We start from the raw sequence: 20,750 nt of genomic DNA on the forward strand, positions 1-20,750 counted from the left end.
TTCGTGTTTGATTAGGTGTGTGTGTGTGTGTGTGTGTGTGTGTGTGTGTGTGTGTGTGTGTGTGTGTGTGTGTGTGTGTGTAGGTGTGTGCACATGTGATTTTGTATGTGTTTGATTGGACTTGTTTATCTTGTTTTACACTTGCATTGTGTTGTTAGTTACTTTATTATGATTATTTGTTGTGAAGCACATTGAGTTTACCTTGTGTATGAAATGCGCTTTATAAATAAAATTTGATTGATATGTAGTTGGGTATTTTAGTTAGTCATGAATACATTTCAATGCAAATGTACTCGTACTTTTGATAAAAATGAAACAAAATTTAACAGCAGTGGTAACAGCCTTTGCCTTTAGAGTTGTTTAACATTCCACCCGAAAGACGATGATAATACTGCATGCATTTGTTACATAATTGAAATATGAATTATTTAAATATGCCCCTCCCTCTCACCCCAACCCTGTGTTAACTGAATTTTTTTCCCTCTTATTTCTCATAGCTACTCACTACACCACTGATACTGATACTACTGTACTACATCCACGAGACACTAGGTGGCAGCAAATAATTATTGTTTCTTAGGCAGCCGGCTGCAGGGTTGTCGGCCCAGACTTGACACATCACTTGTGCAAAGACATTACGAAGTTCCACCCTACCGATAAGTATAATTTGTTGTTTAACTGTGAAATTAAGCATAGTGGGAAATGGTACACAACAAAGAGCACAGTATAACAACACCACCACAACATCAGTCACCTATGTAAAAGTCTTAATTAATGCATATACCAAGCTTCTCATTTAGACTACCTAATTGCTCCTTTCATTTGCCTAAGAGCAGCAGCCATTGATCACCCACAATGTGATCAAAATGTGGCTGTAGTATCTGTGAAGCTTGTATATGATTGTATATTTTTGTTTTTCATGTGATGGTAAGGACAGACTGGAACTGGGATGAGAGATGTGGATGACATGCCATAAAAGTCCCCATCTGATTCAACTCAGGGATGCTGCGTTAACATGGTAACCGCATTCCACCCTTTACCCTGATTTAGGGGAAAACAGTGTTCGAAAACAAAAAGGGGACAGGAAAGAAAGTTTAACTTGCACTTCACTTTCCTGTCCAGACCTTGTCAAACCCTATGTCTTTCACGCTGTGATCCTTATCCTGTTGCTCAGTTGCTGGAAAATTGCTGTGTGTTGTCTGTCAGTGTCTGTCAGTGTCATATTTTCTGCTACAGTACACAGCAGTCACTTTGCTGGTGTACCAATGTTCGCCACTGAGTTGGTAAGATATGCTGAGCTGGTAAGAGATGCCCATGGATATCTCAGCGCTCAGCAAGAATGTAAACGCCCATGGAGATATCCACGAGCCATCCACTTCCAAGAACACAGGCAGTATTTGTACAGCCTGACTCAACCTGCAGCACATCCATCAGCCAGGGAATGTGTGACCCCTCATTGTGCTCCTTTTTGCCCAGGCTTTGGTAGAGGAGAAATGCCGCGCTGAGGCAGAGCTTTTGCTATTCATAAGATGGTCTGCCTTCTTGACCTCTTCAAGCTGGGGAGATTTCCACATTTTATTAGCAAGCACAAAAATCGGGGGGGGGGGGGGGGGGGGGGGGGGGTGCCGCAGGTGGTATTTTGGATCATGGAGTCTCTGGAGCACATACACTGCACATTAGTTTATCTCAAGCCAACATTTCAGTGAACTGCTCATGTCAGAGATATAGGAAACAAGCAGTGGTGCAGCTCAAAGCAGAAAAATACAGTTGAACAGAATAGTCAGACTGGGCGAAATACAATACATATTATAACCCTAAAACAACAGTAGATTGTGCTTAATTAAGGATCCCAGAAGTAAATATGCCTGAGTGGAATGTGTGCTGCTTTTCCTTTTCCTTAGTAAGAGTTGAAGAATAAACTAGAATTATTATTATGCACAAAGTTATGCTTCATCCATATTTTTTCATCTAAATTATTATTATCTTATGTAACTTGATATGATTAAAGCAAGATATTAGATGTATTGCTAAGAACACTGTTTAACCTGTGTCTGATACACAATTTAAAAGAAAAACATGAACTTTTAATATAACATTGAACCACTGTCACATTGTGCCATTGCAGAAACTAATAACTCCTTTATAACACAACTAATTATTACATTTTTGACATACTAGATTTAGTATTGAGCTATTTCTGCTGGCCGGTTGTGATGCTGCGGTTCAGTCAGCTCGAATCATCTGCTGGATGTTGCTACAGCTGAGCAGTTACTGAATGACAAGTAGAATACCACCCACGCAGTACTGAATCCTGAATGTGAGCATCAAGGGCAGAGTTTCCAGACTTTGCTCTGAACCATTTAACATTTAAACCCCTTCTGCAAAGGTCAAGGGCCTCATTCAACATCCAAATACCCCACTGCTGCATCTTGATCTAGTTTCATTTCAAAAAGCGTCAGTTAATGTTCATTCCGACACTCCATGTAAAGGTGATATGTCCTTTGCGAGTACTGAAGGCTGGATTTCAAATAAAAAAAGGTGGATTTTTTTGGACAATAAATATAATGGAACTGAGGAAAAAACTAATCCTGAGAACATTCAAAGAAACAACTTAAAGCTGAAGTATGGCTAACCAATCAATCACACAGTTACAAAGTATATTGTCAACATTTTCTATTATAACAGCTCAGTTACTGGCATTTGTAACTATTTCTGGGTCTAGAGTTAAACACACAAGCATAAAACTCCACAAAGACTATACAATAATAATAATAATAATAATAATAATAATAATAATAATAATAATAATAATAATACACATTTTTAAGACACCAAATTGCAAATAATAATATGTTTTTGAGGAAACATAATGCCACCGAAATTTACCAATTCACCACAAGCAGAAGAAAGCATGCAGGTCCATCCAATCATACCTAGTTACAAATAGACAAATCCCACGCCTGCAGGATCCTGAGACAAAAATGCAACTGACACAAGCTTGTATTCTGTTATTCTAAGTTGGCAGATAAATGATTAATTGGTACATGGCTTAGTGAAAGGCAAGAAGGAAGCAGCCTTGACCTCAGCCTCAGACAAAAAACCATTACACCTCCGTTTGTACAAGGTCCATGGGTTTTTATTACTATTTTCACTGTCATTAAATGAAGCTGTTGTAACTACAGTTTCAGCAAAACTTCTATGGCTAACCCATGCCACTCTTGTGCTGGCCTATAAGTAATTGATGTTCATTATGAATCTTCCACCAAGTGGGGTGAATAGATTATTAGGCCAACAAGGATGAGCTGTGTGGTACGATCCACAGGGCAGCTTAGTTTCAAACACATATAATCCTCCCTTGTGGCCCTAAGTTGGTTTCCCAGCTATACCGTTTTCACCGCTTTGATCTCCCTGTGGTTTTAACAACCTCTGCTTTCTCACATGTCCAGAGAAAAGAAGAAGCAAAGGAGGTTTTCTTTAAGAGTTTCTATGTTCCTTTCAATAGTAGGATTGTAGAAGGCTTAACACTTAAACTACCGGAATTCCATAACTACTGAAACTATCACCTATGACCCTTCATATATTAGGGTAGAGAACACCATTTTTTTCACACTCGAAGCCTCTGAATGAAGCTTCACGTGTCTATCATTACCGTCACCGCACACGCACGCACACGCACACGCACACGCACACGCACACGCACACGCACACGCACACGCACACGCACACGCACACGCACACGCACACGCACACGCACACGCACACGCACACGCACACGCACACGCACACGCACACGCACACGCACACGCACACGCACACGCACACGCACACGCACACGCACACGCACACGCACACGCACACGCACACGCACACGCACACGCACACGCACACGCACACGCACACGCACACGCACACGCACACACACACACACACACACACACACACACACACACACACACACACACACACACACACACACACACACACACACACACACACACACACACACACACACACACCTGTGAATATATTGATGAACAGGATTCACTGTAATATATAGCCTACAGTATACCTATACTAGTGTATGAGCCGATATATATTATTTTTCATTTTTATTGTCATAAGAATATATAAACATAGGCCTACTTGGTGGGGCTATTAGATTGCACTAAGATCAGCAGGAGAGTTCCTCCCTTTCTGAGCAGCAATGAGGGGGAAAACATTTTGAGAAGTGAAAAAGTTGTTTTAGAAAGGCTAAACACCAACAAATATGGATTGAAGCAGATGATTTCATTAGGTAGAAACATGTCCTGAATTTTAGAAAAGGTTACATCTATGTTTTTTCGATAAATATTAACTTTTGAGCTTCGCAATGGTCAGTTGCTGAGCTTCGGACAAATGGCGATGCATGCTGCCAGGGCGTCTTCCCCGTCTTAGCCTGCTGCAACTTATCACTCAAAACTTTCTTCTCTCTCTCTTCTGATTTGAAGCAAGCTAGTTTTTGGTTTTCCAGCAGTGTAAAACCTCCCCATAAAAAAGCGTTGCCAGGCATATCATATTCAATTGTGGGAAATGTAGCAATTTGAAATGAAATATGACACCTATACCAAATATGACTCTATAATGCAATAGGTCAATCCGACCTCCTATGGGCATTCTAGGTAAAAATATTCAGACCTCTTTTGTGTTTTATAATTTTAATAAAATAGCAATGTACATATTTAGGAAAAGTCAGGGTACTACAGGTAAATGGGTTTCATTTCAACAGTGTTATGACATTGCAAAATTAAAAAAACGGTCATTGGTAGTCTAGTGTTGAAAGAAAAGCTTGACAGGTTGATGGACAAAACACATTAAAAAATAATCAGAAAAGAAGAAAAGAAGCTTCAACCATTCTACCTGCGTTATCTGTGTGACTAACAAGCCTTAAAGGAAGCTAGATGAATGGGGGGAAATGATGAAAATGACCTGTGCTAATGATTGAGCACAGCTATTTCTTTAGTTTACCATTGTCCTAGATAATGACTATCAAGGTTAGATTGCTGCCTTCCTCACACTTCATATAATATATGATATAAATGCATTTATTGTGAGCAATCTACATGCTAAAATGTCCTTATGCACATCTGAGTGTTTATGTTTCTCAGGGTAGCCAGCAGGGTTTCTTCACTTGAATGATTTCTTCTCAGTCAGTCAAAAACCACTTCCTATGGTGAGAAATGAAGTGAAAGGCATTTAATTGCAGGGATGCAACCTTGGCCATTATGCCACATAAAACATCCCAACCTTGTAAGACTTTAAGAGCCAAGAAAGGAGGACAATCTCCTGTAGAACTAAGACCATAAAACATGAATGAGCTATCGTCTTAGAATTAAATAGCACCATAGAGCTATTAAGAATCTCTTTAACTATTCAGTGTAAGCTGGCCATCGTCTTCTTAGCTCAGCAACATGAAATACAGCTGCAGTATACTGTATATACAGATGTCCTATTTGTCACTGTCAGACTGACATGTTTAGCTTTGTTCATGAGGCTGGCAGGCTCCAAACTCCTGTCATCAGAGACCAAGATGGGTGTGATGACTCATCCTTCAGTGAGAAGCAACAGTCATACTGTGGAAAAAGAAAAATAATAAATAAAACATTGTTGTACTTATCAATAAAGTTGTCACACATGATCTTGATTAAAAGGCTGCTCAACACACCCTTGCAATGTGCTGTCGCTCAAGAGCTTATGCAGTGACATTTTAAAGGATAAAGCTGGCAATTTTCTATATTTTTCTTATTATCAACACATCTCATGTGGAAAGCCAAACCAACAATAAACTTTTCCTACTTAAGTATTGTGGGGGCATCTAAAGTTATATCTTATTCCTCTGTTGACCTAAAACTATTATTGCACACACAGTGGTGTCTGCCTGACAAAAAAACTAGTGTTTAGAGCCTGAAAACCTGATCACTGTTATTAGTTTTTTGGAACATGTCACCAAGTATGTCTCATTGATGTGTTTGTAATAGTTTTTGGACAATAATGGAAGTCTACAGCCCAGAAAATTAAGTTATATCAGGCACTGAATACACCCGCGATTCTTAGGAACAATTAAATGTTGGTTTGGGTCTGCACATGAGATTTTTGACAATAAGAAAAATATAGAAAATTGCCAGCTGTATTATTTAAACCCGAGTTCATCATATATCATACATTGAAACTACAGCAAAAAAGTCAGGACAATAATTGTGTAATTTGTGAAGACATTTCAAGGTGAAGAAAATGTACAATATACCCTGGCCATTAAATCTTATCATATGCTGTACTGTATATGTATGATTAAATTCATATAATTGGACGTTATTATTTTCTTTATATTATTTTTCAAGGTGACAAAGCAATGTGAGAAGCACAGATATGACATAAAAGATAACCACCACAAAAGGTACACGGACTGCATTCATAACACAACACACATATAAAATACAGGCTCACTGACACATGATGTGAATGTCCTACTTGATCTTTCCCTGACTGTCCACCTTCTCATGGTTGATGTTTTGAACCCTTTTTTTGATGCTGTGACCTGTTTGATCTGGTGTTTTGTGATTCCGTCTCTTGTCCAGGGTTCTTGCTATTCCACTGATGTAGTGTTCCCTACAGTTGTTGCATGCTGTCATACACCACCCTCCTGTTTTCCTCTCTGGGGTAGTGCCAGCTGCGATCTTTGAGTGTTAAATGGTTTGTTGTTAAGTGCTGTTATGGGGATCCTTTTGAACTGAAGTCTCTGACTAGATGTCCCCAAGATGATAGGGGTGTGGAATATACAGCATATTAACCAGCAGTAAATACCAGAGCAAATAGAAAAACTGCTTTATGCAACTCCAGTAAAACAAGTCAAAGGTACTACCACACACCTTTAATTTCAACTTAATTTAGAATAAGTCTGACAAAACCTATCTCAATAATTAGGAATTGGTTGTACCTTTTCCCAACTGGGATGTTTCCCAAACTCAATAAGATGTATTTAATGGGCTTCAGACATTTAACGAATAAAATCTGTTGGAAGTTTGTCAAAGACACTCAGAGTATCAGATAATTAAATTTAGAGTCAAACAATGAGGTTTTATCTCTGTATTCAATCAGTCTGGAGTAATAGACCCTAAACAGGGCCATCATCCTGCAGGAATTCATTCAAACACATTACATGTCCATTTTAGAGAGAGAAAAAAGTCCATCCCTAAAATGATTATACAAAGCAAGAATGTCTTCCTCATAACCATTATTATTCTGTAAGCCTAGAGCTTCAGGTGGCTCATAACTTAAATTATAAATTTCAATGTGCTCAACTTTATGTGTTAACAATTGCATCAGTCTTTAGAGGGGCAAGATCTGATCTCAGAGGCTCCCCAGTCGCAGTTCAGACTTGGTCAACCTTTGATTTTTTGTCTCTTGAGTCACCTCATCAAGCAAAATCAGTTACCTGGGAAAATATCATCAGTGTGAACGGCAAATGATTAATTAAATGGGGCTGAGTGTGCATGTGTGCACTCATAGATACACTGTGTCCAGGTATTCTTCATGTTTTTGGGATGTAAATATGTTCACACAGTCATATTGTGGGGATCCTTATGGAGATAAAAAGCAAGCCCCCTTGATGTAAATCATTATTTTTAGGGTGAAGATTTGGTTTAAAGTTAAGTAAGTTCAGGGTTATGTTAATTTTAGGGTAAGGGTTAGGGTTAGGCATATGGTGATTATGGCTAAGGTTAGAAAAGTCTCCAGGAAATGAATGCAAGTCAAGGTAATGTCCTCTGAAGGGATGTACGCGACTGTGTGTGTGTTTGTGTGTGTGTGTGTGTGTGTGTGTGTGTTTATGTGCGGCGGTAATTCTCCATTCTCTCGTGGCTCAGGCGGCGTTTCTGCTGACATAGTGAAATATTGATGTGGAATAAATTCCCGTCTAATTAGAATGGCTGAATTAATCGGGAAGCGTTTAATTAGCAGAGTTTTCTTTTCAGTCGAGGGGAGGTTTTGATCTGAGCCATATGGCTGCTTCCTCTGATGTGCTGTGGTTCACAGGCTTTTAAATATGAACTACTTTTGTTAGATGCCTCAATGAAAATGAACTTTCAGTGACAGAGGGTAAATTGTGTAATAGCCTTGGGTAGTGATACTTGTAATGCCATTACATACAACATTTTTTATATTTCACCCTGTTATATTACCTTAATGTGTAAATGCATGTATGCAGATGTGTGGAAAATTAAAATTAGGATGATACAGTATAGTAGGAATGTATGAAGACACACTAGTTCCAGCAAGGCAAGGCATGGCAGCTTTATTTATATAGCGCATTTCTTACCTAGGGGCAACTCAATGTGCTTTACATAAAAACAAACATTTAACAGAAAGAATTGGAAACATAAAACATAAAAACATACAATTTAAAAAATAAAAAATAAAACCCAATAATAGTAGTATTATTAGTAGTAATAATAGTATTATTTATTTGACTAGCCATTATCAAGTCAAAATTGTTATTTTTCTAATGCTTTACTTTCAAAATCGTCAGATTGTTGTAATACTGTTCACACTACACAAATGTCTGTCTTGTAATTGGGAATCTGTTGTGGTTTGCACACTACATGACTGATGGGCGACAGGGGGTCACACATTAAAATATATTTTACAAGGAGGAATGCCTGATGAATCTGTATGGTCTTCAAACTACATTTTGTCATGAAAGAAAAACGTGAGACGTGACACGGGAAATGACACAATACCATGAGAGAATTTGTTTCTTCCAAAAATGGATGTCTGCAAGAAATGAGCAATCAAAGTTGTTTGTGCACTGATTTGCAGTGAAAAACAAGGAAGAAATGGAAAAGAATATGGGTGAGAGAATGGATTGGGATACGCTGGCAGCAGGTATTGTCTTTTCTGCAGAGAGAGTCGGAGGTAAATACATTTTTTTGCAATGAAAACGTAGGTAGTTGCCTGCTCATATTTTGATTTGGCAAGGACAACAAGGTTACACATATTGAAAAGCTTGTGTATATGTATTCTGATGTACTCTGATTGAAACTGTATTCTATCAGAATAGCTCCCCCCCCTCTCCAGCCCATACAAATCGATGCACGTTAAGACTGGGTTCAGGAAGCTGCTGCAGAGGATACCCAAATGAGACTGGCAATATCCCTGAGCGTGTCTATCTTTGTCCCTGCATTTTTTGGCAGCAGGTGGGTCTGCCAAAACCACATCAAAATAGTATCACATTGATTTAGCTCTGTTCATTTTAAATGTCTGTATCTATATATTTTGCAAAAAAAAAAAGGGTAGGCTGTTGTTACCACCACACATTAGGCTATTGTAGATACAAAGATAATATGCTCTGTCAGGCAATATGGCCAAAATCTCATCTCACAATATTACTATTTTGATAGAATACTGCTGCTTTTTTATGTAATTACATTGAAAATTCATAGTTTTAAAAAATGAACTAATATTCACAGTACTGCAGAAATTAATTATTTTTACTATCTGTGGCAAATATAAAAAATAGTGTACCTAATGGAATTTAACTCTTAGCCTAAACTGTTAATTTTCTTCTATTGCTAGACGCCATCAACAGCCCAGGACTTGGAATCAAAATTGCACTTTCCGCATTGCCTTGGTGCGCTTGATGAAAAACATATTTACATACAACCTCCAGCATAATTACAAGGGCAAATTCTCTGCGATAATGATGGCTGTTATTGATGCAAAGTATAAGTTGTGGGTACTCGAGGTAGGGTCTCAGATGCTGGATTTGTTGCTTAATCTGACCTGCACAAAGTGATCAACCAGTTCCTGCTGAACTTTCCTCAACCTGAGTCTTTGCCCCAAATCCGACATAGTGATGCCGTACATGTTTGTGGGCGATGATGCATATCCTTAAAGGCCTGACCTGATGATCATTCAGGCGGCTGGACCACTGTCAAAGAGTACAAAACTACCCCCTCTGTAGGGCATGAAGAGTGGTAGAAAATGCATTTGTTATTCTTATAGAGAGGCTGAGGGTTTTCAGGTCCACCATATTATGCGTGGAGCCAGAGAATGTGGTTAAGATAACTATGACCTCCCACAACTTCTTCACAAGTTCAGGTCTGAGGGGGCGAAACCCAGCAGTTACTGTGAAAGTTAACACAACTTCTGTGATTATTTTTGTCTCACCTGCAGGTTGCATTCCTTGGCAGGAGACACATTCAATGTGTAGTTATTTTTATAAAGTGAGAATTTTTTTCTGTGAACGTGTGTGTGTGTTTATAGATGTTTTTTCACATTTTTACTGCATTGCCTGCAAGGACTTTTTGAACTTTTCTGTTTTGAAAAGTACTATACTTAACACTTAACACTTAACAAATAATAATAATGATTATCATCATCATCATTATTATTATTATTATTATTATTATTATTATTATTATTATTATTAATATAATAATAATAATTATTATTCAACCCATTTGATATAGAATGTCTTGTATAGTTTCAATATTCAGTATATATAAGCATTTTTTTAATGCTGCAATATCAACATTGCTTTTATTTCTTTTACAACACTAAAATAAATATAAACTTGTGTTCACACAATCAAAAAAAGCAGCAGTGTAGCAGTTTCACTATAATGGAAAATGAAAAAATCCAAGCATAGTATGAAACAACTTGTATAAAACAAAGTAAAACAAAATTGAAGAAGTACAGCTTTTCACAGGCTTTTACTCAGATTGTAGTTTTTGCAGTATTTGCAAAAAGCTTTGAGGTCGAGACCCATCATGTGACATGAAATGAGGAATGTGTACAGTGCTGGTGATCCATGTGAGGAGGTGGATCTGTTCCTTTCAGCATATTAAGTATCATATATCATATTCATGATGTTCCTTTTCAATCTAGTTAGATTGGCTTGGTCTTGTATTTGCTTTAATTTAGATGCTACCTGGTTTTCTAATGTAATGAATGCATCAGGGTTTGGGTCGGCATCAACTTTTGCTGCCATTTGCTTTAAAACAACATGTTTCTGGAGCTCAATGTTAGATTCTGACCTCCCCTAGGGATTGACTCCCCTTGTGCTTTCCTTCCTTGATGGTGCAGGTGAAAAATGTTCCTCCACAGCTGTTGGAGATGCTCCTTCATCCAATCATTGAAGGGGGAGGCAATTAGAGTGTACTAACTGATGGTGTGCCAAGGCTCGACACCAGCATCTGCAAAGATTATTCTGATTGTCTTTGTCTTGCTCACTGAAAGCACAACAAGCTGCAAGAGAGGCGAAACAGAAATGGTGTCAGTGGACATCACAGCTCTACAGAAATAACAAAACCTGGCCATTGTTCTCAAGTTTGACATTATTGCAATCATTTTTATATTACTCATAAAAACACATCTTAATATTTGATACTTAATTTAATAATGTGCATTAACATTTTATACTTTGCATAGCTCATACACATTCATTTCTGTAATATTTTGCATAAAAGTAATATGCAAAAGTCAGGGGCGCACCTCATCATTACATGTAGAGTATGTGTTTCATAGTACTGTATACACAGACTGTAAATGATTCACACTGTGTTTGACTTCATTAGGTTCTTGCTCACCATAAAAAAAATGATTAAAGCAAAATTAAAATAAGAAATATATTAAAAATCCAGAGAAGAAGACAAGAAAAGAGAATAATAGTCAAGTAAAATATGTATTTGTGCAGCAGTCTGTTGTGTATACCGCAAAACATGTGTTTGTAGATTGTATAACTTATAGTTCTCTCATATGGACGGTAAACAATATGTTGTTATTTGAAATCCACGACCCTGATGAGTTCCCACTCAGACTCTCACTTTTGGTTTTATTAACTTTGAGTACTGTGTTCTCAGGGATAATGCCCTGGGCTTAACCTCCTCAACTGAAAGACAAAGTTAAGAAAATAAAGATAAAAAAAGGCAAATGCATCGTCAGCTGTTATGCATTTCAGAATATGATGCGTATATTTCTACATTTATTTCTTAACACATAATGTAGTCTATCTGTCATCATTACATTATGATAAACTAGCTCCTACTGGACTGATGAAAAATCTCTCCAACTCTTCTCTTTCTCGACCTAGTTGTTTTACTTGTCTTTTTGCCGTGCTTGTTGATGTTGTGGCTCCTCCCTCAGGTTTCCAGTCACCCCATGTCTTGCACTCTCATTGGCTATAGCTCGTCAAAACACTTTTCACACTACATTACTTTAAGTCCCTAACATGTGCAGATATTTAGCCTACTTGATACCTTTTCGGGTGTCTGTGATGCATCACTGACTCTTTTGGATTTTGTCTTTGATCAGTCGAACACCATTTGCCTCTGATCTGCAAATGTCCTGTTGTGCTTATTGACTCCCATGCTCGATTGGACTTTCTCCACTTGAATGAGAGGGGCTATGGTTTTTCATTCAGGGCCAATGTTGGTCTGAACATAGCCATACATATGTCATCACATATATATATAGATACACATGTATATATACTTCAGTGTGGAATGTGTCTCCTTGCTTTTGATGGTGAAAAATCATCAGGAGCACAGGGAGATATTTTATACCAGTATCATTCTTATACCAGTCCACAATAGACTAATTGAATCCTTATATACTGCTCAATGTGACCCAAAATAAACATATAAAAACATTTTTGTGCAGCCGATGCACATTTTTGTTGAGTGTTTGACACATATTTATTCAAAAATTCAAAAAACACCCTTCAAAAATATTGTTTAATATAATTAATGCCTGATGAGGTATTCATCAATGACTATTTATGAGAGGATATTGTGAAATACCAGAATATGAACAGTGTGTAAGGGTTAAGTTGTCTGTGATTTTGAAAGAAAAGACTATATAAGAGCTTTTCAGATTGCCAATGTTCACTTTTAGTAAATACTATCACTCCTGTTACATCCAAAAGCTATTTCATAGATATTGTTTAGGGGACATTTTCTGTTGCTGCAATTACTGCTTGAGGTGTAGTCTCTTCTTTTCAGCTCATCAAACTAGCAGCACAATGAGTATTCTCAGGGGTGTATGCTTGGCTTGGAACTACTCTCCAGAGATTTGCAATAAAACTGCAAAGTTGTTTCAGAATAAACGACACAAAGAGACATCTAAAAAAAAACGGTTGTTGCTCATGATACCCAATAACATAGAACAATATATAGAGAAATTAAAGACAGGATACTATTCAAGCTTTACAAAACAAGCAGGGAAACGTACATGGGGATTGTGGTGCTAAAAATATAACCAAACACATGTAAATTTGAATATATCTGTCATCATTGTTGAGCAAAATAATATAAATGAAAAGGCAGACTCATTGCACAAACAGCATAGCGTGACATTTAAAATTACCTTGCACAAATCTGTGAAATACATCACTGTGTCAAGCAATAATTTTAGATAACAACAGCTAGTCATGAATCATATTTCACATTAACATTATCCAAACGTGTGTATATTCCTTAATGTGCAAGCTGGTATAGTATCATGGAGCTTTAGTGAATTTGATTGATGAGCTGGTCAAAAAACAATCTGCCCCAATGTCATCCGCCCATCAGTGATGAGTGGGATGATGGAAATAAAGATGGCAGAGCAGTCAGTGGTCGATTTATGAGTTTGGAATTAAGTATTGTTGAAGGCAGATGACTTTCACATGTAGAGTATCAGCAAATGAATAGGACATACTAACCAAATCTGTCTTTTTCCCCCTGTACAATGGGAGCAAAACTTATCTGATTGCTAAGTCTGATAATATTATAAGTCCTTCATTTATTCATACTGTGTGATATCTCAGACACCACTGGTAAATTCCTGAAGGGAAGCGCTGCGGTGCAATACATCTTCCCATTGTATACACTTCTGCCCAACTCACAATAGAGCATACAGTATCTCCCATTACTGAGTTTGACTGACATGCAGCTATTCTTCTCACAAATGTAACTCTGCAGCCATCCATGATTACAGAATGTTCTACTATTTTAGGTTGCAGTTGTATTTAGGTCCAGTTCAGCTTTGTACATATAGTAGAGACGACCTGTTGAGGAAGGAGAAAGTGAGGAGGATCAGTAAAGCTTTATGTTAATGTTTACTTTTTAATGTTTACTGTTAAAGGGGGGGGCTTGAAAAGATGCTGTGCTTGAAAAGATTTTAAGGGGAGAGATGGCTGCCTGCACCTCTTGGACTATGAGTGGCCAGTCCATAAAAAGTGAACTATTAAATCTGTTGCTGGTCCACAATCCAGGAAGACGTGCACTTTTAGAAGTGTTTTCTAATCTGACGCCGCTATTGGCTGGATGAAAACCTTTGTCTGCGTCGTACAAAATCGTTACGTACATTTTTATAATATGACAATGCCAGGGACACCACTCCTTTAATTTCAATTGTGAAATGATGCTGTTACTCTCACATCAATCATACATAATTACAGAAATGGGCAATGACAAATAAAAAACACTACCCACGCTCTTTGTCTGTGTGCTGAAGGTCATGCTTATCTCTGATGGCGGTATGTGTTTAATATGTTCAGCTTTTTGTAGTGGTCACTGATTGGTTAATACGCCATGCCAAAAATATGGATCTGGATCTGGGAGGGGAATTTTACACCCAAGACATGTTCCCAGAATGGATGATTTTCTTTAAACTTTTAGAAACTACTAGCCTAACTATTAGCCACCAGCAGCAGCCGACTCTCTATTTAATTATAGTTAAAGGGGACAAAGCATGTTTATTTTTTATTTTTGGTCTTTTACTTCCCCATCAATCTGACGTCAGATTGTTCACACATGCCCACAAACGGCCGTCCATTACGTAGTCTTACAGTAGTTGCTGAGGTTGTTCCTGGGCTTTTTGCATCGTCCCCTTGAATGGATGTATGTATGGTTTTTCTTGAGAAGTTAATATTTTGAGTAAAGAACAGGAACGGAAGGAAGATGTTTGGATTTTTTTTGATGACATTGATTATTGAAATTGACTTTTGTTGCTTACCATGGCATTTAGTTGTGCCCCTTTATGCTCTATCTGATATTTCTTCACACAGATAGCTAGCAATGCTTACAGCTAATCAGACGATGCATATATCCGTTCCAGTCTTTCAGCTAAGGTGATGTAAATGTAACTTTGATGCTATCTATCTAGCTTTCTATCTGACTCATACCTAGCACATAAGCATTCACAGTTGAATACTAAACTGAACATGCCAGCTTACATTAGTTAGAGACCATATTGATGGCAGCCTCCTGCAGCTGACCTCTGACTTCACTTGAGGGAGACAAAAGACAGCAATGTTTTACTAGCGGGATAAGTAAACTATCACACTGCTATCATACAGGCATCAACCATAGACTTTAGAATTATGAACAAGTAATTTATGCATATGCTGTTACCTGTTTAGATAACAAGCTGAGAGAGAGGAGAATTATCACAGCTGCTCAGCTTGCAGGGCAAACATAGCAGTGTTTGTTTGTCATTGCGATCTGTCTGTTTGCAGTGGTAGGTCATTGCCTCAGGAGTTCAAAAATGTAAGAGGATGACCCTTTCACAAAGTTTCCATGATTGTTTGTAATTCTGCACCTAAATTGCTTCAGGTATTCATGTTCATTAGAAAAAAGGTTTTAGGCTTATATGAAATTAAGGATGAGGGATGAGTGAATAATTAGTAATTAGTTTTAGCAGCCAACATTTACTAGATAATTATGTTTGTTTCCTCTATATTTGGGCAGTTGATGATTACAGAAGCTGTTGTTTACTCCTTGAAATATTCACAAACTGATAGGAGAGTCAGAATTCATTAAAATGATTTAAATGAGAAAGGAATGTAAATATTTGCATGATTATAATAGTGAGTGATGTTGTAAGACAGTCAGGTTATGGCTGTCAGTATCAGGTGCCAAACAAACACAAACATCTCACAAGAAAAACAGTAGATGTTGATGTTGATTTGAGATTGGGCAAAATTCTAAAACTAAGGAATAGATGGGAAGCTAACGAGAATGTTTTCCTCTGTGTCCCACATCATTATATGAGAGTCACTACAATAGGAATGTGGAGACTGAGACCAGCTTTGATGTAACTTGTAACATCAAAACAGTTTGTGTCTTTGAGTGTTGCTTGTATCCACACTAGTGGCAGCTGGTGACTCAAAAAAATTGAGGAGGACAGAATTAAAATCAACCCATGGCATCTCAACTTTTGGCAGTGCCATGCAGAGAAGTTTGCAGTGACATGTGCTCAAAGTTAAAAAGGACACGATTTTTATACACTATACACCAAAATTATTTATAACACAAAATGTTGAAATATAGCAACCCATATTCAAACATAATGTAGCATGGTATCTTACAACAAACCACATCACATGATATAATTGTATGATGTTAACAGGGGCCAATTTGCTTTAAAAAAAAAAACCTAAGTGGTGAAAAGGATGCATTTTTAAAGACAGTAATATGTGTTTAAACAAAGGAACATTTATTTCAATCTTGGAATATTGTTCTATTGTGTCAAAAGATATACAGTATGTTCTCGTCAAAAACAGCCAACATATCACATGATTTATGCGTTTCCAAGTTTTGTTTTGTTTCGTTTTTTGGTGGTCACAAAGTTTATATTCCAGTAGAGGTACAGATCAGTGCTGAATAAAGATTGAACATTAAAAAACACTCCCAGATCTAAACGTGTAGGATCACATCAAAAAATATTGATGCATGTATCAAATGCATGACTTACTCACTCTCATCAGTATGCACAGCATACAACAAAATTGCCTATACAGCCTATACAGCCAGTGTTAACAATTCTGGGTCTTAATTCTGGCTACTTTAAGATTTTTACTCAATATACAGCTCAGATTAAAAAGGCCAAGAATGAAGATATTCTCATGAAAGCAGCCTGACCTACTGCACACTCATTCACAAATCACACAACATCAACAGGTGACTGAACAACCACTTAATTAAAAACTGGATCAATTCCAAATGAATCCAGCTCTTTCTATGTGTGTCCCCATGTGTATAGCACACACACACACACACACACACACACACATAGGGCTGGGCATTGCTGCTTGTAGCTCATCAGAGCAGAGGAGAGGAGACAAGGTAACGTGGCCATGAATGGCTGCAAAACACAGTAGAGACACTCACACTGAGCTGAAATGAAACGAGTGCACATAAATTAGGTAAATAACATAAATAAACAGTCTCTGCTGGGTTTTGCTGTCATTTATGGTTGTGCTATATCCTATCCTCTCCACTGCTCTCTTGTTTCATTGAGGGCTCCCTGTGTGTGTGTGTGTGTGTGTGCGTTTGTGTGTGTGTGTGTGTGTGTGTGTGTGTGTGTGTGTGTGTGTGTGTGTGTGTGTGTGTGTGTGTGTGTGCGTGTGTGCTTGTGTGTGCAGAGGAACTAGCTGAAGTACTTGAGTTGACAACAACTATACTCGTTACATTGCTGTAAGTGCAATAAAAACTTTGCAAGTGAAAAGACAATAAGAGTAATTTATTAATGTTATCCGCACATAAGAACAACACGCCTGCAAGTACCACTTCTTGCCAGATGGTGTCGCCAGAGAGAACAAAACAAAGATCTTCGAAATTGCCACTTTACATTGATATACAAGATCTTGTAAAGGAGGACAGCAAGAGCCCGTACTCCCCTGCTCTCCTCTCACTGGTTAACAGACTGCCATCTCACCTCCTGCCTTCCCTACAGGTGTCACTGTTGAAGCATTTCATCAGAATTTCAATAATGGATTTTTTTCCAAAGAAGAGAAAAAAAGTACTTTATAAATCATACTGAGATTTTGATTTTGATTTGATTTTTTTACATTTTGATCTTTCTCTTGCCTCTCTAAAATAGAGGAGGACCAAGTTCCTCTGTCTCTATGGATGAGCCTCTTATGATCCTCACACAGTGCAACTGTTCCATAAGAATACTGCAAGCAGGCTCTCTGTCTTTCAGTATCAACACAAGCACAAAGATGTGCGCTAGATAAATCAAACATGCCACTCAGCCACCTGTCTCAGACAAAATGGCCAGTCTACTCTGCTCTGCGTAATCGCTGTCAAGCACAGGGAACCGAGGTGCTGGCTCAAGTGAACTGCCAGCCTTCTCTTTTGTTGCCTGGTGAAATGCGACACTGATGACTGAACAGGGAAAGCGATATCACCCTCTCTTCTTTTATCCCCATTGTTCCACTATATTTACCATTCAGGAAGTGTCACAGAAAAGGGATTAGTGGGAACATTTCCCATCTCAACATCGTGTGTCACTAAAAGCTATCTTGTTGGTGTATATCCAAGAAAAAGAATGAGCACATATAGATTTGTGTGTGAAGCTTAGACAAATGCATTTCAAACGTATAGATCAATATATGTACCAAGTAAACTTACATTACATACATTTAAAGAGGAGGATTAAAAATGTTTTCATTCGATTATATATTCAAATGATTAAACTACAGAATGTATTTCTTTGCTGTAATTAAACATCTAATGCTCTCTCATCTTGTTTTCTTATATATGAGTCACTTTCTGATACATAATTACAACCAAATAACTGTTATTCAAAACTTGTGAGATGTTCTCATGGATGTTATGTGGGTGCCGTATTGATCAATAACACTATCAGCTCCTCACAGCTGTATTGTGGTCATTTTTGTGCAATGAAGCAGTAAAAAGTACATTTACTAACCTTTTTAAAGTGTAGGCAGAAAATGCAAAGACCCCATAAGGGTGTTCTCAGAAAGCCCTCTCTTGCACTCAATGCTAAATGGGAAAAGCAACCCAGAAAATCAATCCAGGAACTGATCCTGGGGTAAGTAACTTGACTAAGGAGGTTCTCTCTTGGACACACAAAAGAGAAATGGTGAGCAGCGATGTAATCAAACAAGGTCAGTGAAAGGCCATATATTTCTGGAACAGAATGGAGTCTGTCACAGGTTTACTAATGGGCTCTTGACTGAGCGCATAGGGGGTGGAGATTCAGGACTGCAAGACTAATTTCATTTTAACCACAGCCAGCAGCTCAGTGTATATCATTACAAATCTACAATCAATTTTCTCATATAGATTTTGAGTTTGTCAGGGTAATTGTGAACTGTGAAGTTTCTGGCATCACTCACAATACTTTAGTCAAAGTTTGGTTCTATCATATTCAAATGAGTTAAGTCCAATACATGCACAAACATTTATCTTGGAAGTCTTGGTGTAGAGATAAGAAAAACAGAGGCTTAAAATACGCTATTTGCTCAGTGTCAGAGGGATCTCAAGTGGGGAAAAAATAAAACAAATTTGACTATACATATGCCATAGTCTCTGCATATGAAATAGTCAGTCACTGATGTCTCTGCTAGTATTATGTATGAGCTTTGTATATGTCAGAACCCATATGACACTTGAAATGACTTTTAGTATTGTCTGTCTAAATGAAATGCAGTCAAAACGGTTCATTTAAAACATTTTCTGGAATGGTGCATTCATGTGCTTTAAAATTCAAATAAACTTTCTTTTGAGAGGTGCCCAAAATTCTCTTCAGCAGCTGATCCTCATATTTTAGACACCAACGCTTTCCACTAAAACTCAGATGCACAATATCCATTCTTCTTTCCTTTCTTTTTGAACAACAATTTAAAAAAAATGCATGCAGTAATCTATGATATATTTTGAAAAGTGGATGATGTATACATGTATGTGTTAGTGCATTTAAATAATTACTTTTTTAGGAATGGAAATTATTCATCTTTTTCAGGTCAGAGTGATAAGTCATAAGAAGAATAGGTAGCAGAGCCTAAGAATAGTTGAAAGTAATATGAGCTCCTTTGCATCCAGCTCTATCGAGGGTTTTTCTTAGTATATTACTTCTAATAAAATGAACTCAGCATATTATAGTAGCCTTTATCACCTTGTCTTCTGTTTCATTCAGGATGTAGATTAATCATTTTCCTTTTCACCATTACAAATAACTTCTATTCAGGGCTATCAATTACTGTATGCACAGATATTTCTACCGATATGGTGCTTTTGATGTTTTACATTACTTCTCACTAAATGACCCAAACCATTTTCTGAGTGAAAGCTTGCAGTTATCCAATGATTTCATTAGCAGGACTGCTGATAAACTGAACTGTGATGGCTGCAGCTTATGATTTATACTATAAGTGGACCTGAAATGGAGCCTAGGTTGTTATTAAGTTAGACTGTAACTAGTTGAGTAGCTTGACATAACCCTGCATGTTTTCTAGCACCACATTTATATTTTAGTATGCGAACAAGCAACCCCTGTTCTATGCATAATTTTATGACACAATATTATCAAGCTGAGGCACAAAACACATCAAAATATGTCCCGGGCCCAGTGCTGAGGTTCCTGGAGAAATTTAATTGATTCAGAATCAATCTATTGCCAGCTGTTGCTGATCCATGGCCTTATACCAGAAGGCAGTTCCAGATTCAACAAAGCCTGAACCTATCCCTGGCTTACCACGGGATGGGAAATTCAAGAGCTTTTGGTTTCAGAACAGATGAGTTAGATGAATCAACCCTGAGTATGTTTGTTCTGGGTATGTTAATCCTTCGGCCCTATTCAGACCAAATTAGGCATTGTGGTGCACCTCCACAGGATTGTGCGGAGGGAGGTGTGTCAGGGGTTTTATTTGCAACTGCTATGAAACAATCAGAAAATAAGGTTTGATCTCTCTCATTCACCGACTC

Source organism: Scomber scombrus, chromosome 1 (genome assembly GCF_963691925.1).
Source record: "Scomber scombrus chromosome 1, fScoSco1.1, whole genome shotgun sequence".
Classification (NCBI taxonomy): domain Eukaryota; kingdom Metazoa; phylum Chordata; class Actinopteri; order Scombriformes; family Scombridae; genus Scomber; species Scomber scombrus.